The sequence below is a fragment of the Pyxicephalus adspersus genome, chromosome 2 (genome assembly GCF_032062135.1).
Source record: "Pyxicephalus adspersus chromosome 2, UCB_Pads_2.0, whole genome shotgun sequence".
In the NCBI taxonomy this organism is placed as follows: domain Eukaryota; kingdom Metazoa; phylum Chordata; class Amphibia; order Anura; family Pyxicephalidae; genus Pyxicephalus; species Pyxicephalus adspersus.
Window position 1 is genome coordinate 14,367,276 of NC_092859.1, and position 21,028 is coordinate 14,388,303.

At 38.9% G+C, this 21,028-nt stretch overlaps 2 non-coding genes across 2 annotated transcripts; both read right to left on the reverse strand.

Moving 5' to 3' along the window:
- Positions 1 to 18,257: 18,257 nt before the first annotated feature.
- TRNAK-UUU (transfer RNA lysine (anticodon UUU)) lies at positions 18,258 to 18,330 on the reverse strand. Its single transcript has one exon. It is a non-coding gene; the product is annotated as a tRNA-Lys (tRNA).
- An 843-nt stretch (positions 18,331 to 19,173) lies between these two features.
- On the reverse strand, positions 19,174 to 19,246 carry TRNAK-UUU (transfer RNA lysine (anticodon UUU)). Its single transcript has one exon. It is a non-coding gene; the product is annotated as a tRNA-Lys (tRNA).
- Positions 19,247 to 21,028: the final 1,782 nt, after the last annotated feature.

A 21,028-nucleotide genomic window follows, 5' to 3' on the forward strand; every position in this document is an offset into this window, starting at 1 on the left:
GCGGGTCCCACACAGCACACACCCACTATAATGACGTAGAGTATTCCCTGTGATGACTGAGGCTGCGGGCCGCTGTAAATCTGAACATGGGCCACAATTGGCCCCCGGGCCGGACTTTGGCCATGCCTGTGCTACACACTACTGCTAATCCAGGTCAGGTCAGCTCATATAAGTCAGGTTGTGGTCTACAGGCATTGAAGCTCCATCGTGTTCTTTTTACTGAAGGGAGCAGAAAGACTTTCAAAAACAGGAATAGTCACTGCTGTTCTAAATGCGGGGAATGAAGTACCTCCAGCATTGCCCCCACTTTATAAAAAAAAAAAAAAGTGCTGTCTATATAACCTTCCTTCATTCTTATTATTGCTGGACATTATCACTAAGAATCATGTTCTGAGACTATAGTACAGTATATGTACCCAACTTTAGCCTGAGTTCAGTTATTTACAAGATTACATTAGGCAAAAAAATGTAAAAAGACATTAAATATACCTGCGTGGGCTTGTTATTCATCAGGTTGTGTCAGGTAGTTGGACTTTTTTCTACCAGATTGCATGTTACTGTAACTGAATAACACAATTACTAGCTGACAGAGTATAAGCAGCATGACAGAGCTCTCCTTTCAGGTTACAAAAATGTTATATGAAAGTGTATCAATAGAGAAGATGACAGTCATTATCAGTCAAATAGTTTAAAAAAATATCTTGACTTCTCCAGTTCTTACACTAAAAGGAAGGTACAACAAGCCTTTCTACCTCCCACTACTCCTTAAGCTACGTACACACTTCCAATTATTATCGTTGGTAAACGAACGACGAACGATCCTGCACGATATCTGCGAACGATCGTATAGCACCGATCCTGTACATACAGATAACGACACGATCGTTCGCAGATATTGTACACACGATAGATGCGATCGTTTGAACGATACAGGAAGTGACGTGCACCACAGGAAGTAAGCGAACGTTCGTTCACCGCGCATGCTCAGACCATGGACGATCAATGAACGACCGTACACACGATAGATGGTAAACGATCGTGGTCCAATCCGATCCGCCGGTCCGGTCGTTCATTTCCAGCGACTATTCTCGTTCGTCGGCGTCGTTGGTTACTTTTTTTACGAACGATTTTTGCCCAATCAATCGTTCGTCGTTCGTTCGTCGTTCGTTTCCAACGATAAAAATTGGAAGTGTGTACGCAGCTTTACTCCCTTATCAGTTTAAATAAATGTGTTATTTTGACAGAGCAGAGATCTCTGGAGGCCACATTAGTACATCATGCATTATCATACATATGTCTTGTATTGCTTTCATACAGTTTTAGTTCTGCTCTCAAGCTAGAAAATTAACTGATCTCCACAGAGGTTGCCAGAGGTAGGCCTTCAGCTTCTTGGGGTAGAAGGGACCAGGAGTGGGATCCAAGGGACTGGTTCTTAGTGTAACTCTTCCTTGTCACCAGTTAATTTATCTGTGGCATGGTTTGGCCAAATCTTGATCTGTACTACACTGCCTAAAGCCCAACTCACATTTTTTGGTTCCAAAATAATGGTGCTTCAGTTAACATAAAGGGCAGGAATATGGGCAGAAAAGTGGTGTCTACATCACTTGGGATCACCATTTATGCCCATGAGTTTACCAAATGCATGATGTCATTGTGGAGCCTTTTGGTTTACTGCATAGATACCTTATTCCTTGCATAAAGGCCTAGTAGGCATCACAAGTGCATTTTCTATTGTCTGTTATTAACACAGGACCTTTAGAAAGGTCCACCAGGATCTAGATCTAGAGGAATAAGTCAACCAAGTTGTACTTTTTCAGTAGACCAGATCTTGATGTTTACTACTCTGTCTAATGGCCAACTCACATTTTAGTGGTGGTGGTGGTGGTTCAGTAAATACGGGAGAGCAGAGATACAGACGGGATTTCAAAGTGGGATCACTTGGGATCACCATTTTTGCCCATGAGATTACTAGGTGTATGATTTCACCATGGAGTCTTTGGATTTGCTGCATTTATACCTCATTCTGTGCATATTGTCCCATTAAGCATCACAAGTAATTTTGCTGTTGTTCTCTAATAAATTCTTTGGAAAAGTCCACCAGAATCTAGATCTAGAGGACAACCAAGCTGGTCTCCTAGGCTTTTTCAGTAGACCAAAAGAAAAACAAACACGTAATTATCTGTTTCAGTAACAGCAGCCAATCATCATTAAGGTCTCTACAAAACCGTGAGAACTGGTTGGTTATTCTGTCTATGCCCAGGATTATGTCTGATGAACCAACGAGACAAATTTTTTTGATTTATTTTCTGATAATTTTGGATTTGTTCTCATCTAGTTCTGTCAGACAGGTTAGTCATTTGACCTTCAGATCGCTCCCTGCGGCCACTCAGAAGGTTGTGTTTTCTGTGGCAGGCAGAAAAGATTAGGGTTATGAAAACATCCGTTTTTTTTCAGCAGCCCAATGATTACATGAGGACGAAGCCAATAATTATAGGGTAGCCTAATATAGAAAAATACTTAAAACAAGGCTGTTACATGAGCATTGTGAACAGTCTCCAAAAAATGGAGGGGTTCGGTTATAAAACAGAACTTGGCTATGACTCCTGGTATTTTTATAATCTGTGTGACCTTTTGCATGGGTGGACTGAGTTTAATTAGAAATAAATGAATTTAAAACATAACTTAAGAGCAAGTTTACAGAAATATTTGTGGAATAAATAAAATATCTTAATTTATTTGTTTATCTTATTTTCCAATCTGGATCTTTGTTAAGTTTCCACAATTTGCCACTTATGGTTAGAAAAGATTTTTGGCAAGGCAGATACCTTGGGGTTTGTAGGAGACAACAAATCGGTATTTGAATAATAACAAATCAACTAAGATAGCTCCAAAATCCAGGCAGTTAACACTGGAAATTTAGAAATTCAACCTGAACATTTCCCTATCCATCTTTCATACAACTGGGTAATAATACCGACAATCAGGATTTACAGAGGCGTTTTGGCCAGAGTTGGATTTCTCTTTAAAAATATATGAAAATAACCTGTGCACGTATTTTAAGCATTTTTATTTGCTTTCTTAGTTCACTGGACAAAAAGCTGGCAAATACAGGCCAGTGGGTTTAACTTCTATAGCAGTAAAATGTATCGAACCTTTCCTAAAAGGAAGATCAATAATCAATTAAAAATACAGCTTACTGGACACCCAAAGCATCATGGATTTTCTGAGGGCAGATCATGTCCAATTATTCTCATCAAATTTGTTGACTTTGATGTCACACGGGCTTTGACGCTTTGATATGGATTTTGCCAAACCAAACAATACAGTTCCACCTAACGATCTCAAAAAATTATTGTACAACCTAGGTCTAAACCTTTTGGGGATTTTTCGTCAATGTACAGTTGACTAAAGTTTGGATATCAAAATGTGGTTGTAAATATAGATCAATCAGAACAGAGACCAGTCACTAACATGATATCTTGAGGTTCTGTATTGGCTCCTATTCCATTTATTTGGTGGTAGGAAATATAATTTTTGGTTTGGTGTGAAAAGTATATATTTTTGCTGATGATATAATCCTGTGCAATGGGATTGGAATTCCTGGAGAAAGAACCATGATTTGGCATTGCCGAAAGAATGATCAAAGCAATGAAAATGGGAGGTTAGTATTTCTAAATGCAAAATAATCCATCTGAGAAATAGGTTTCTCTTGACGAAGTATAATATAGGCGGTTCATTGTTGCCCATAACTAAAGAGGAAAAAGATTGAGAGGAGCCCATTTCAGAAAATGCAAAATAAAAAAAGTTCGATTTGGGAACTGGGAAACTTATAGAATTCTGTGGTGCATCATTATTGGGATCATCAGCAGGAGAAATAAGGTCTCGATTCACCTATATCAATCTGCAGTTAGAACACATTTAGAATACCATGTCCAATTTTAAGACCTCACTTAGAAAACAATACCAATATAACAAAAACAGTCCAGAGATGGGCAACAAAGATTGTGAAAGGTCAATGAGAAGAAACATATCAGAAGTGTCTGCAGGAACGTACAATGTAAAGTCTTGCAAAAAAACCCGATTAACCATTTGGTCTTTTTCTACTGGCTCTTGGTTCACTACCAAAACTTTTCTGTGTCCTAATATACTTCCTGTCCTAGTTGTAGTTACCTAATAGTGGTAACCCTAGTAAAGGAGGTGGGTTACTGGTAGGCTTAGCAAATATAAAGAAAAAGCCTAAATATTAAGAACTAATATATCCACCACATCTAAAGAATTGTAATATTACCATATTTACATACATTGCAAGGCTCCATTGGCTCACTAGAAGACAACAAAAATATGTGCAGTACTTTTAGTGTCTGCATAACATTTCTGTTGGGGCCACCATCTTGAAAACCACATCCCATGTCTATCCCAGGCTCATCTGTGCTCTCTGCAAGTCAGGAACTATCAATGGCTAAGTCAGGGACCAAAAAATTCAAATAAAAAACAAATCATAAATATTTTAGGTGTCAAAAAGAGATTTTTGTCTAGGCACCAATACAGTCAGTATGTGTCTAGAAGCTGTCACTGTGCACTTGTTCATCCTAGAATTTATAGTCATTGAAACAGAATTTATGATTTTCTATGTAAGGCTTCACAATGATTTCACTTTGCATAAGAGCACTATGCACAGAAAACTTGTGTGGCATTTGTAAATCTTTCGACAAGGTTAGAGCACCGTTGTTGAAGCCCTCAAAGTTCCAAAGGAGGGGTAAAATTGGGAGCACAATTGGTGACTTTATATGATCTTCTAGCAGACTTCAGTATTCTGGTATTATGTAGATTCCATTTTAGCTGTTCCCAAGCAGCTAAAATGGAAATTAGCTGTTTGTAATTGCAGTGAATGCTTTTAAAAACCATCAAAACAATATAATAAATAACTAAGATTTTTATGGTTTTGGAGACAGGAGGCACAGATATAAGTTGCCTATAAAATGATGTTTTTATGATTCCATTTACACAATGGCCCTGATTCATCAATAAAATCCGCGCTCGCTGGAAGCGCGAAACTACGCGCGACCAGCGAGCGCGGTTTCCCGCGGTCCGGAGTCGAGTGCGCTCGTACACTCGCCTCCTCACTGCCAGCCGGATTCCTGGCTTGATAATAATGAGAAGCAATATGGTCCAAAAAGCCCTCTTTGCCTATTTCTTCTTGTAATTTCTCTTTTCTATGTATATGTACACACATCTAAATGCATACACACACGTTTGAAAGAAAAACCTGTGCTGGATTGTCTAGATTTTGCAGGGAAGCCACCCTAGGAAGAAGAAGTCTTTGGAATGTTGTTGCCATACCATGTAGTAGGCACTGGTGCCATCCCAAGATAGCCAGCATCCTCCATAGCAAACCGTGATGTTTCCACAGATGTATTGGCTTAATAATGGTGATGAGTACTAGTCTAAGGAGTATGAGAGCATAAGACTGCAACCCCTCAAGTTTCTCCTTTCTACAGTTTGACCTGCTTTCGTACTAGTCACAAAAGGCCCACCTTTGATGAGTTTTCTAAATATTGAGACCCTATTGGTGAAATCTTTATAAGAGCTCCCACTATCTCTTTTTTTATTTTATTTTATTCAAAATTAAATAGTAGTGTATGGAAAACACAAAGTATGGCAGAAATGCCTAAGGTGGAATAAAGGAAGGTTGAGCTTATTACTAGAGTACTAAGTACATATAGGACAATAAGGGATAACTCAGTCCACCAGATTCTGCTTCTACCTAAGACACCTTTTTTGGCATAACTCATTCTTCAAGCACATTGGCAGAGCTAGGAGGGTGATATTATATCCCCCTATTTACCAGATGTGTATGGAACCAATGAGAAAGAAGACTGTGAAGTTGTTGAATTTAGAAACAGTTTCCAGCTTGGCATGTGTATTCTAAATTCAGTTTCAAGTAAAGTTCTATAGTTTCCTATATTTTGTCCTCTCTGTTCACTTATCAAACCAATGATGGGCTCCAATCTTTATGGGTATGTATTTCACACATCATTTAATCTTCCTCCCCTGTTCTAAGCACCCCAGAAAACCCCATTTTGTCCTACTATTACTTTGTAACTCCAGTACTCTATGTGAGCACATCCACACATCTCAATGGTGTGTGTATTGCATAGCTCCAAACTGCCCCTTCTTTGGAATGCATCCCTCCATCCATCTTTCACCCTCACCTGTCCGCCCTTAGAGTTGACCACTAAAACTACAAACACTACTTGTCTTTAAAAAGTGTTTATATTTCATCTTTTTATCTATGTCCATCTGTCCCAGAAAGTTGGAATGTATGGCATTCCATTGTCAGAACACCAGCTAAGAAAGATGGTATTTGCCTATTGACTTTGGTAATAAATAAGCCCAAATCTTGGGTGCCCCTGAAGTGCTCAGCACAAGAGTTTAAGATTATATCTGATTTAATGTCAAGAACCCTTGTAGTATGTGCTATTAGCTAAGTGATAACTTATTTTCCTTTGCTAAATATTTAAGTTAGCCATCCTTTAACCCAACAGAACGGCACTAAAATTCCAAGCTGTGAGTTAATGGAGGACATCATAAGGGATAGAGTGAGTTTTAGCTGCTACTGCTGCCTCAGTTGTATTTTGTTGGTAAATGAAAAAGCTGTAATATGGCTTTAGGCTGGGACTATGTAGAAGAGGGCAGATGGCTATGTTGGCATCAATTGACCACCCTTATATGAGAGATATGTTTATAAATCTGAACAGTCACCTCTGAAGCAATGTAAGGTATGACACAGACAACTCTACCGCTGGCTTATCTGGACAAATTACTGAAAACTCAACCTGGATAAAACAACACCCCCCCACATTCCAAATCTCTCCCTGACATATTTCTGGTAATACCACTGTTATTCATGCCTCCCCTTAGGCATGTTGTCTTTTTGTCACCTTCAATTCTGCCCTTTCATTTCATATTCAGAACATTTCCAGGTCCTGTCACTTTCACCTACTCAACATCTCCAAAATCCGCCCCTACCTGTCCCCTGAGACCACAAAACTCCTTGTACATGCTCTTATCATCTCCCGTCTAGACTGCTGTAACTTCCTCCTCTCTGGTATTCCACTAACCCGACTCTCTCCTCTACAATCTATGATGAATGCTGCAGCCAGACTTGTCCATCCTTCCCACCGTTCCTCTTCTGCTGCATCTCTTTGTAGTTGTCTTCATTGGCTTCCATTTCACCTGAGGATCAAATTCAAGCTCCTGTGCTTTGCCTTCAAATCCCTACACAGTTCTTGTCCCACTTACCTTTCTGACCTGGTAAAACAATACTCCCCTAGCTGCTCTCTTCGCTCCTCCAATGACCTACTAGTGACTTCCTCACTCATAACCTCATCACACGCATGGCTCCAAGACTTTTCTAGAGCTGCCCTGACTCTTTGGAATTGTCTTGCATCCTTTCAAATCTGCCTGACCATCTTCTCCTGTCTCTTAAACCCCTACTACTTACCCATCAATCCATAGTTCCATAGTAAGTATGCCTGGATGCAGCAATACCATTGTTTTTTTGGGTTCCAACTGTTTTTTTCCCATTAGTCGATAGTTCAATGTGTTATGCAACTATTGCCGTCCAGACAGGATAGTGGTGGCTGTTGAATGTTAAGGACTCTTTCAGACTCATGGTGTAAAACTGGATGATCATCTGCTCCTGAGCACCCAGCAAACTGCTACAGAGAGGCAAACTACCCTGCATGCAACAGATTTGAACATGACTACAGCATAGATCCTAAAGCACCAAACGTGTGGCAAAAGCGGACATGTTGTTTTTGATAACTGTACCACAATCTGCAGACATGTACAAAAATCCCACATGATTTACAAACATCCCACATTCACTTGAATCAGAGAGTTTAGGACTGTGGTTGATCCTGCAACAGAATGCTCCAGTTTACCTTGGGTCTGAAATGGTTCTAAAGCTGCAAAGAAACTATTCACATTTACTGTACATAGACACTGCAATCCTGACCAGGGGGCTATAGCTCCATGCCACATTGAACTGTCAGCCAATATGCATAAAAATCTAGATAGAAGAGCTTATTTTACCATATCTAAATGGACTTGCTGTAGGCAGTCACACTTCTTCTCATCCACCTTCTTGCAGAACATGTTCACCATTTCACGGTCACTTGCTCATGTGTTTAGGCAAACATACTGTGCGTAGGAATTTTAACACTTCTTACACAGAGTTTTCACAGCAGCTACCCTTTAGAATTGCTCGAGATCTGTGACAGTCAGTAACGAGCTTATAAGTAACATTAGGCACAGGTACTGTTAGATGGGATGGCAGAAGGAATGGCCGGGGTCGCTATCAGGATAAAAAAACATAGGTTACAAACAACGATATATAGAATGACAAACAGGGGCCGACCCAAATCTTTTCTTCCCAGGGCTTTGTCTGGCTGGACTCCTTTTAACATTTACAAGAAAAGCTTATTTATTTAAATAGCTGCAATTAAAACTTACTGTATGGGTCTTGAGGATGTATAATGAAACAAGTCTTTACGGGAAATGAAACACTGAGAACAAAATCACTCAAGTAGTTGTGTTTTATGCTATGTGGTGGAGAGGAATGCCCACATACTGTAAATACTCTGCTGATATCATCAGGCAGACAGATTACATTTCTGACTGCTCCAATGCTTTTCTTTCACTTCTGATTTCTGACGGGGTCTCAGGTGATATAAAACTTACCTATATTTATTTATTTATATTATATTTCCCCAAAAACCCCCTATACATACACTTATGACTCACAGGGGGCTGGATGGTTCCTGTAAGTAGCCTTTCTGAATCTATACTAATTTTTGTGGTCCCCCTGGGGATATAGAGCCCAGCATACCCTTGTTACCCACTGGTTCTTGGAAAGGATTACAGAACCCATCCTGTTTATCTTATTTCCATTTACATAGGGAGCCGTGTTCTACATGTAATCGAGAAAAATGGATGATGCTGATATGAGTGTAACAGCACAGAAAGTTATCAGTTCACTAGAATTTTGACAGGTCAACATTTTTTTGCACATATTGAACAGATATAACAAAACACTTTCAGTGTAATATTTACCTAACCAAAAGATAACAAATCAGAGAATTATTTTAGGACTTTACATTTAAGCTATGGCCATTGCAGGTTTGTTTTTCAGCAGAACTCCCGTTTTATGTAATTTATTGAAAGGCTAAAAAAAGTAGCAGTTCCAGCATCAAAAAAGTAATAAAAAGTTCAAACAAATACCTATATGTTATACCCTGCATAAACAAGAGCAAAGAAACCAGGTAAAGAGATCATTTTCCAATTTTTATTTCCATTCTCCATGCTTTAGTCTTGTTTCTTGGCCTCCTACTTGGCCCCTGGGGTCCAAAATTCTTTTATTCTGCCCACTTCCTGTGATTTACATACCCATTTGGGACATATTATCCTAAAGTCCTTGTAGATGCCCACTCCTGATTTCCACCATAGAAAAAAGAAAGTGACCATGACATCACCAGACTGAACCAGAAGTGATATGACTATGGACTTTGTAAAGCGCTGCGTAATAGGTTGGTGCTATATAAATTCAAGGTAATGTTATTATTAATAAAAATAATATCAATAATAATAACAATGTATGGTAAAAAGTATGTAAAATTTAAAGAAAGAATACTTGGTGGGGACTAGGTGGGTGGCCAGAGTTCCACAGATTATTCTTAAAAATAAATAAATTGTATGTGTGTAAATTGCTTTTATAAAAAAAAAAGGGGGTCATCTATGGGTTTTTCAGCGTGGTGCTCAGACATCTTCAACCCACACTTTTTGTGTATACGTCAAACATCCCTGTTGCACGTTTCTGTCCAACAAAGGAAAGCGGTGACAAAAACACAGACATAGAAAAAAGTAAAAGGAAATAGAAACAGTGCCAATGGAGAAGTCATAGGGCACAGGATTAAAGAAAATAGAAAGTGATGATAGAAAGGGAAAGTATCACACAGGTGCAGGACATCTACTCGGGGGCCTAAAGCAACATCATCGTTTCAACACTGTGAGACCTTTCCATTTATTTTTGTGTAGTGCGAGACATGGGGACTTCATAAATATGAGGCTTTGTTGTGAATCAAGAATTGTTCTTTTTCTAATCTTGTAATGAAACCACACCATATAACAGAACCATATTAATAAATACCCTATGCAAATAAAGAAAAATATTACTGATATGGCAGTAGTAGGAAACAAATTACACGCAATGTTAAATTAATTAAACACACAATGGGTTTGATTTTTCCATTGATTTATTTTAAGGATCAGGCTGTTCACATAACAAAGTTAAATATACCCTGGCAACGGACATTTCACTTAGCTTAGCCAATGAGATGGAGCCCTGCTGACCTCAACCATGTGCAAGAAAACCCAATTTCTTTGCATCTGGCTGGTTAATCCTAAATTAAATATCTCTTGCATGCTGATAATTCACCTTAGTAATACTTTATATTCCTTTAGCAAATCAGCCCTATTGACTTGTATCAGTATGAAGGCAAGAAAAGACTGCAAATAGAGCTGCCCAGAAATTTACAGAGACCCAGCCTATGAATATTTAGGAAAGTTAAAGTCTAGGAGAGAGGAGAGAAAAAAAAAACAGGTTTTTGTAGGGCCAAGTGGTTTATCATGAAAAATTAAACTTTAATTGCATACCTAAAACCTAAAATCTAAACAAAGACCACCTATGCTAGTCCTAGTTCAACATAGGTGTGCTATTCTAGCATCAAAGATCAGTTACAATAAGTTTCAACAATAAAAATGTAGAATCATGGCTGGATTACCCGGATTGTGGGCCCACGGGGCGAAACGCGTTGGGCAGGGAGATTCAGCCATGATTCTACATTAATATTGTTGAAACTTATTGTAACTGATCTTTGATGGTAGAATAGCACACTTATGTTGAGCTAGGACTAGCATAGCACCGTAGGTTTCCTTTAAGTGAGACAACACAGATTTTAAAAAGCTTCTTTTGCCAAACAGACTCATTGGCATGTAAGCTTCATTACTTCAACAGAGATAAACTGAAATCTGCAAATATCCGTATACTATTACAGTAAACAAGTGCTTTAATCTGCAAAGTTTTGTCCCATGATACAAAGTATCCTACATCAGCCTATCATTCCATCAGAAGGAAAATCTTTCCTTCTGGAGAGCAGAACAAATATTCCTAGAATTGCTGAGACAGGATGTCGAATTTGGCAGTGTTATCCAAGACGTCGTAAATCCCAGCCAGAAAAAGACTTCTTGCAAAGTGGGGTCCGTTGCAGTCATATATTATCTTTTCAACCCCGTCTGGGAGGTATCCATTCAATAATCTAAAATTATGTATATGAAATAAAATGGAGAAATGTATTTGAGGTTTGTAATAAACAACATCAGCTTATGGGAGGTCTACAACATGTTTCAGAAAAGTATAAGACATATCCTGTTCCCTCCTCTTTACAGAAATTCTCACCGAGTCTCCAGTTACTTCCTGCCTTGAAACTGTAAAAGATTAACTCTAAAATATAGATTAAAAAGTTTAAATAAAAAGCCCAGCATTGAATAAAGTAAATAAGAAAAAACAATTTTTGCTTCAATGCTCAACTGTAACCTGGAGCTGCTTCCCGAAGTACTTCCTTCCTGCCACTAGTTGTCCTCAGTGTTCTGGATTGAATGATGGCTAGCATTACTGAATACACTTCATCTAAGCTGCCATGTACCACCTAGGATGGCACCATAATGGTGGCCAGAGCTCAGAATACAACACAACACAGGGCTCATGTGTCATTTTGTATGAACCAGTTCAGCAGTATGAATCATCCCCAGAGGACTGACCCTGTGCTTTTCCCATGCATTCACAATTGTACCTGGTCATGTTTCCCTTCTCCAAATTACCATTTGACTGGCATCAACTCAATGACATGGCCATCAAACAGTCCGGATCTCAATCCTATTAAAAAGTAATGGTGGAAATTGGTCCTTGTAAAGGCTTCATCCAGCAAAACCGATCCAAGAAAGAAAGCTGGAACCTGGTTGATAAAGAGTATTGTTTTTCATATATAAAGTCTAAGTTTTAAAGAATTCAAGCTGCCAATAAAGCCAGAGGTGGTACAACAAAGTACTAAGTGAAAATTTTGGGTTGATTTCATAATATTTTGCTCATCATTCAGTGATTCTATTAGTGTCCCCACTGGGGGAAGGATTAGGTTTCACTGTGACAACCATATAAGAAATGGTTAGGTATGGGGAAGGATTGTTGTCACTGGAATAGGAAAACAAAGACAGTGACAATATGAATACAATTTATTTATAATATTATTTCCCTTTATATTCTGTATAAGTCCTGACCAACTTTTTATTTTCTTAACAGTTACTTGTTTCTGTGTAATTCCCAACAAGCCTAATGAAATAAATTTTTAACATAGGCTCAAAATATTGTATGCATTGAAATATAAACTGATTCATATATAAACCCCGGTACTTACACATTGACATGAATATAAATCTTGGGCACAAAATGCAGCCATCACTGCTAACATTTAAAACAGTAATCAATAGAAATGCCAATAAAATAATGTAAATAAATACATCTATTGTGTGCTATTTTTAAAACATTTCAGTACAATTTGTCTGTTTATCTTTTTTTTTAATCTTTTTTTTTTTCAATATTAATGTATTCTGTACTTATGAGTTGGTCGGGATGGGTCACTTGCTCTCCAGTGATCTTGATTGTTGGCTTCCAGTAGATGGTGTTGTGCCCTCATATAAAGTGTGTAACAATAATGTCTCAGATATCATGAGTTTGTTATACACTCTACATGTGGACACAGCACCATCTACTGGTGTGACCAGAGTATAAACTGAAATTCTTTTTCTAACAGCATTTGCAAGTCAATCCTGGTTTACTTTTGAGAATATACAGTACTAGCCATTTGTCTTTATTCTGTATGTGTGATGTTGTCACCTACATCATACTAACTATGGGCCATTTCATGATAACAGTGTTGCAGACTGTGCCTAGGGTTTTTCAATTGAAGTCTTATGCTTTAGTTAACCATTATTTTTATTATCCATGCTCTATATTTGGTACAATATGGCCACGCCCTGAATACCCACTCCTTGTTCGTACACATAGAGCCAAACTGAATAAAGGTCAATTGTAGGCTCCATTTTTCAGTTATTAGTTTTAGAAGGGGGAAAATGTGTGTATCAGACTCTTATTCCAACCTCCCTGTATCTTGCAAGTCTGTGCCATGTAATCTGGTTAGTGTGATACTAAGGCTAGCCAGGCACCAAGGCAAGGGGAGAAAGAGAATAATATTCACCCCTGGCTGTTGATTGTATTGAGGGGGGGGGAAGCAATCATCACACAGCTTGGGACCACATTGTGAGTCTATTTGTTCAAGTATGATATGTTGACCTGTAAAAAACCCTGGCCCTAGAGGTGAAGTGATGAAAATCTCAATATAACCCGGTATCTGATTAGACCTGAACAGGAGAAGACTAAATTCTAACATATTTTATTAACAAGATTAAACTTTAGGGAAACATCCCAAAAAATCTTGATGGAACTCTTGTAAATTTCTACACATATAAAATCTGTTCTTCTGATTCTGCTGCTTTACTGGAGGCTCCTCAGGGTATATGTGTCTTCCTTTCAATTTATGGGGCACAGTTAGATCCCGTGAGTGTTAAACTCAACTGTTTCCAGATGTCTAGGTTAAAACATCTTCTTCCTCTCCAAAAGAGACTCCGTTCTTCTCTTAGCTTTGTGGCTGTGAAGCTTTATAGCCGGAAATAAACTCAATTTTCACCACATGTCTCTCCCAGAGTTGGGTCAGAAATCAGGTCATCAGAGACAAATCCCACCATATAGAAAAAAGGAGAACAATGCTGATTGTATGATGAATTCCATCTACAGGCTTTGGTGTTAAGTTACCCAGTTCACATTTTATTTTTTTATACGAGGTTTTATTTCAATTTGACAAACTCTTGTATATGATGTTTTGTGGTATTTAGGTGTCTATGGGAACTAGCAGCATCTGGGTTTACTAACATGTACGGTGTTCTTTTTACTCCTCTACAAAATGTTGTATGACACTTGTGAGCTTGTTATTTTCAATTCTCCTATTCCATGCTACTTGATCCATCATGGTAGAGCAACTCAGTGTTGCACCCAGTAAAGTCATATTAATATACCTGATGCCCAATGAGGTATACAATGGATGGACTTTATTACCTGTGAACTCCAGTAGGGATGAGCGAGCGAGTTTTTAAAACTGGATCTCGCAGCAAATTCAGCCATTCCCTCTTACTGAATTTTAGGCAAGAACGGACAGTTTATATTCTCAATGGCCGAGGCGTTAATTAACTTCTAGTGCCGGGGATCACACATCTTCTCAATGAATGCGGCCTAGGCGGCACTAGGGGGTAATTAACCTCTAGTGCCACGGGGATCGCAAACATGAGGATTCCCTGCGAATCCTCCTGTTAAATGTGCCTAGATCTTCCGATGGTTTCTCGAAATCGGCCGAAATTTCGCGAAAACAATCTGAAGTTCGAGGAAATTTTTGTGAGAATGCCAGAGGCATTCTTGCTTATCCCTGAAATCCAGGACTTTGTGTTTTAGATCAATAACAGTTATATAAAGCTGTATCTCCTTCCCTTGAACTATCCTTGTGCTTTGGTACTTTTTTTAAATAAACTTGAACCAGTGCTATGTTATTACAGTGGGTGCAATATATCTGTCTATGGGAGCTCGGAGGAGTCCAATGTCTCCGCCAGGAGAACTAGAGGTTAATTAACCTCTAGTGGCGAGGATCACACATCTTCTCAATGAATGTGGCCGGTGACGCATTCAGTGAGAATATCCCCGGCACTAGAGGTTAATTAATCTCTAGTACTGGGGATCACACATCTTCTCAATAAAAGCGGCGGGCAACACATTAATTGAGAATATTCCTGGCACTGGAGGTTAATTAACCTCTAGTGCCACAGATCATACATCTTCCTAATAAATATAGCCGCATTCATTGAGAAGAGTGTGCGATCCCCGGCACTAGAGGTTAATTAACCTCTAGTGCCGGGGATATTCTCACTGAATGCATAACCGGCCACATTCATTGAGAAGATGTGTGAACCTCTAGTGCCCCGGGGATCGCAAACAGGAGGATTCCCTGCGAGTCCTCCTGTTAAAATTTCCTATGGTTCGATGGTTTCTCGAAATCAGTTCGCCAAAATTTTGCTAAACCATCTGAAGTTCGAGGAATGCCTCTGATCAATATCAGTTATATAAAGCTTTATCTCCTTCCCTCCAACTATCCTTGTGCTTTGGTACTTTTTTTAAATAAACTTGAACCAGTGCTATGTTATTACAGTGGGTGCAATATATCTGTCTATGGGAGCTCAGAGGAGGAGTCCAATGTCTCTGCCAGGAGAAATGTGGTTCAAACACTGTACAGCAAGGAAAGTAAGAATGCACTAGGAGAATATATAGCTGTTGAATCTCTAAAAAGATTTCAGTGGTGCCGAGCCTTAACAAAAAGCATAGGCAAAGAAAATGGAGAAAAAAAATAAGGAAGGCTCTTTTTAAGGCACCCAAGTATTTGGATGGTAAAAGAAAATCTACACTTTATTTAATTCAACATATCATTAAATACATAAAAAGAGGTTACCGTTGAGCAATACACACAAAAATTAAAGCAAATAAAGCAACCCACAAAGGGCTTCATCAGGGGATCTATGAACAACACTTCAGGGAACGCGTCGGGAATAAAACAGAGTGTACCACCCTCCCTCAAACTATTTCAATAAGTGGGCCTCTTTTGTTGCTAACAACCTTCCTAAGTTGCTTTTATATTGTTGTATATTGCTTAACTGTAATCTATTTTTATCATGTTGGCTTTGGCTTATGTTTATGACACCACCATTGCACCAATCATTGGAGAAGAACCAATGGCTGTATGATTTTTTTCTACAAAGACCCTACATCTCTGTGACCAGTGACCAATAGGAGGTAGGTGATGTGCCAGTGCAGGAAAGGCAGGGAGAGGTCTCTCTACTGTGTCCATAGCTTGCCATCCTACATGGTGGTTATCACTTTCACCATGCAGCACTTGGGTTATCTGTTCAACTCTTGGCAATAACACTGTCCTTATAAAGTTTGTCCATTTACCCAAAAACATGCAAGTTAACTGATCTTGGACTATTTTAATGGCATTAGATTGTGAGCTCAATAGAGCTATGGGAGTCATGGACTTATTAAGGTGTTATAATGTTGATGTTAAATAAATAGAGAATACTAATATAATAATGTGTACAAGGCACCAGGAAGAGCAGGAGGAACCCCGCTACATCCTCCTCCAATAACACAGTTGTCCTCTCTTTGGCGTTTGGATCAGCCAGGAGGGATTAATGAACAATGTTGGGGAACAGCTGTACACATGCTAGGTTTTTGCTGAGATGATTGCGACCATTCTTCTTCTGTATTAATAAAGCACCAACATATTATGCAGCTCTGTGCAATAAATAGGGGTTGAAAATGGCAGACAGATACAATCAATGACACAGGAGGAGGGACCCTGCCAAAAAGAGCTTACAATCTAAGAGGAGGGGGAAGAAACACACAATAGAAGGGGGCATTCTAACTGCATTATTTCACCGCTCAGCCTGAATACATTTATTTTGCACAATGACACAGGAATTAGTGTGGGAAAACCTTCCATGCACACTTTATCTCATGCAGTGTGTAATCATTCAGCTTTGGAACGTAAAGCAGTCAGACAATCTGAAACTGCAGGGTTTTTATGCTACTTCTTTTTACGTTTTTCTAGTATCTGGTTTGACTAGTTTTTTGGTACAAACTGATAGTATCTATGGTAAAGGTAATTTGAATTTCAATGTTCAAAAAGCTGAACTTCAGGCAGCTAAGCACACAGATGAAATATAAGTAAACACAGGCTATGGAAATTGTTGATTGTTTTTTCCATGCATTTAAACAGGCAAATCCAATATTATATCGTTAATAAAACAGTGGCTCCAGGTGTCTTGTACAAATGACACATAAAATTAACATTGTGCTAATACTGTCATTATCTAAATAAAAAAAAATTGTCACCACTTCAAACCCATGAAACTAGAATCAGATGTTCCAAGTTGGTGCCAATGATTACATCGGCCATTCCCATCCAAGGTTTTGTGGATTCCTAGGATTTCTCCTTGAGTTCCTTGAGCCATGGCTGATTCACATCCCAGAAGATGGTGCCTGCATATTTCCACTTGGGTGGAATTCTGACCACTATCATACTGGAATCAAATGGAAAAAGCATTTTTCCCATTGATTGATTATAGCAGGGTTTATCCAAGACATGAAAATTATTTTAAGGGTTCCTCAGGTGTAAAATTATTGGGAATGGCTGGATCATCCATAAGAACCCAGTCTGTTGTTTTATATATTATTCTGTGTAGTATCATTATGCCAAGATCAAAAGAGTTCTCTAAATCCCTCACAAAGTAGTTAATAATGAATGATAGGTGGGTTTGCCTACAGTAACAATAGACAAGTTTGGCACACCCTAAAGGCACCACATACCAACTTCGAATATATTATTGATCCAACGTACTCTAACCAATTTATCAAGTAATGGCTTAAAAAAAAGAAATAGAAGGTCAGTGAGTCAGTGTCATATACTGATGTACAAAATGTCAATATGAAGTTCCATCTGCCAAAAGAGGCAATAGCAGCTTCTGAGGCTAGGAGTGTACTTACTTTTTCATTTGGTAATATTCCACAAATTAATACATACAGAGCTTCTTTGTGTCTTATTTGTGCTCATGTGGTGTTCATTTTTAAAGGCATATGTATATAAAAGTTATTTAGTTACAAAACCCATGACACTTTTTCTGACAATTTCTCTCTACCTATAGATATATATTTCTAAAGTTTCTATACATTTACTTAAAGGCTACTGAGTGTATCTGTTCAGTTGTAATGTATAAAAAGAGAACCAAGGAGTTTGTTTAGGGACCTTATGCGGAAGGCTTTCTAGATAGCTCAATTAAACTGGAATGGGTGCGAAGCCATGAACGTGGGTTGTCGTCTCTTAATGGTTACTAATTGGCTTCCCCCAACAGTAAGTAGGCATTTCAACAAATGTGCCTGAAGACTACCCTATCTACGGAACCAAGACCTTATATTTATGCAAAAAGAGCACCGCCCGAACAGGGACTTGAACCCTGGACCCTCAGATTAAAAGTCTGATGCTCTACCGACTGAGCTATCCGGGCCCTGTAAGGCTTGTGACTTGTAATAAGTTTGAATTTTTACATTTATGGTGGAAAAAGACCAAACAAGACAGATGGTTTGGTTTCTTGAATGTACAAATGTCTGAGTTGCCCATGCTAGCCAGTTATTTTCTGGGAATGATTGGAGAAAGAGAGCAAAAATGGAAAATGTCACCTAAAACCAAGGAAGCTCACCATGCAGAGAGGTTCCAGTCTGGTGGAGGTGGGAAACATCTCATGTTTCTGGCTCAGTTTTACCTACCGGTCAATGCTCTTTCATCAACACCAATAACCTTGCAAAATGAATTGGAGTGGTAGCTATATGTGGGTTTTGGGATACAATGTGCCAAGCTCAGCTAGTGTTCCCCTGAACATGCAATCACATTTAGACACTTTTTTTCTGGTGTTGATTTTCAAAATCAGAGTAAGGGAGAAAGTTAGTATCCCATATTGGTAACTAAGAAACTTCCTCTGTGAGTAAAGCTATGCACACATGCTGTTGTGTGATAATCTAGTGAAAATCTAACTTGTGTACAGTGGTCTCCTGACGTCATTCTTCCTTCAACCCTGGTGTATTGATGATCGATCAAGCATGGATAACCCCTGGACTTTCCTTTGCAAGGAGAGCGCAACAAAGATTTGCTCATGCTTCCCTCTACCCATTCCATAAAACCAAGCAGTACTGTGTGTACAGTTCTCATTGATTCTCCTGTCATTGGAAATTACCATGAAATGTAGTTTCCAGCAACAGAAATCTGATGTCTACACAGAGTGTGAGCAATCCAACAGATGTGCAAAGACTATTGCATTTAAAGCTCAGGGACGTCACATTTAACCAAAAGGCATCGCCCGAACAGGGACTTGAACCCTGGACCCTCAGATTAAAAGTCTGATGCTCTACCGACTGAGCTATCCGGGCTCTTGGAAAATGGTTATCTAAGCTGTATAAATCTTGACATCTCCGGTGGGGAAACACCATAAGAAACACATCCTACTGAATTGCCCATACTGGCATATTGATCTCTGCAGTTCATTTTTCTAGGATTTTTCATAGGAACAAGGCAAAAAGTTACCTGAAACCAAGACAACCCAGAGTGCAAATAGGGCCCAGTCTGGTATAGGTGGAAAATGCCCAATGCTTCTGGCATAGCTCTACCTAAAGATCAATGCTTTTTAAACAGTAACAAGAATCTTGCAAAAACACAGTGCCCAATTGGGTTTCTTAACCCTGAATCCTCATGCTTCCAGAATTATCAATAGGTACTAGGGTTTCAATTTAGGAAAGTCATCATGAGTCAAGTCTAGCAGGCAAAAAAATTGGGCTGAATCAACTCTGACATACGAGAGACGAATGAGCACCACGTGCCAAGCATTTATGCTGGAAGGCAGAGTTTATAAACCATGGTACCGTGGAACCCTGGGGTTCCTCCAGAGATTGGTAAGGGTTCATTGAGCAATCTGTGACTCTCAGGTCAGTGTAACATTAATGATCTTTTTGGCTATATGTAAGGGTAGATCTGACATTCTTCCCAAAGGCCGGCAATGTAAGAGGTATTCCCCTCTCTAACCACCACACTAATAAACTGTGAGCTGTGGATATAGTACTTATAGAAGGAGTTCCCTGAAGACCTGAAAGTTATTTCAATAGATCATCCATTTTAAAAAGGTGAAAAAAAACTGGAGTAAGGTATATGTAGTGCATCCTCATGCCTATGACATGCCCCTTCAACCCTAAAACATCTAAGCCCAGAACTTGGAAGCCAAACTTTATCATTGCTCAGACTCATTAAAGGCTCTCAAAAATGCCAATGGATTTTTATTGTACAATTTTGGATGTTGCTTCTTGCTATCAGACCACCATGTACACCTGGGGATCATATGGAAAATTGTGTACACAGAAAATGTTATGGATGTAAAGTGAATTATAAGAGTTTTATAGTCCTGCAGAGAATAATTCTGGTGGGTTGCCAACACTGATTGGGATTTCAATGCAGGAAAGCCAGATTTATTGGCTCATTACAGAAAGTTCATGAATCAATAAAGACTTTTCTGTACTGCAGCAGCAACAAAACATGGTGAAACTTGCATGTATTGACTGATTTTTTTACTACATATTCATACACTTAAATTATAAAAGTAGTTTAAAACATGAATAATACATATAAGTGCACTTGGTTGTGTGTAGGAGGTAGAAGAGTTTTTTTTGCGAGTTCTTCTCGGCCTTTCCTCTGTCCACACCCCAGACATGGCATCTAGGCTTTAGTCTAAAGTTAAGACATTCTTTTAATGCTTCTTTAAATGCATCACATTTGGCGTAGCGAAGCAGCTGTATGGTATAATAAGTGGTCTGTAATGCTGCGCTGTAGGAGGAATCTGGTGTATTAATTCTTGATCAATGGAAAGAATTGTGCTAGACAGACTTAGCTATTCATATTTAGCAAGGCAAACTGGATTAAGGCAATTCTGATGGGATAAAGAGCAGAACAGTAACAAAAAGTTCAACGAGAACCCTTTAACCTTACTTTCCATAACCCCCACTACTGCACTTTCCAAATTATTTCACTGTAAGACTGTGTTGCTGGTTTGCTGCACAGGCATAAAGAGTGTATTTGGAACCCCAGGAGTGAAGCCAATTAAATACAATGGCAATGCAGGAACCTTGATTTTTATCCATTGCAAGGTAATAGAGAATTAATGTTAA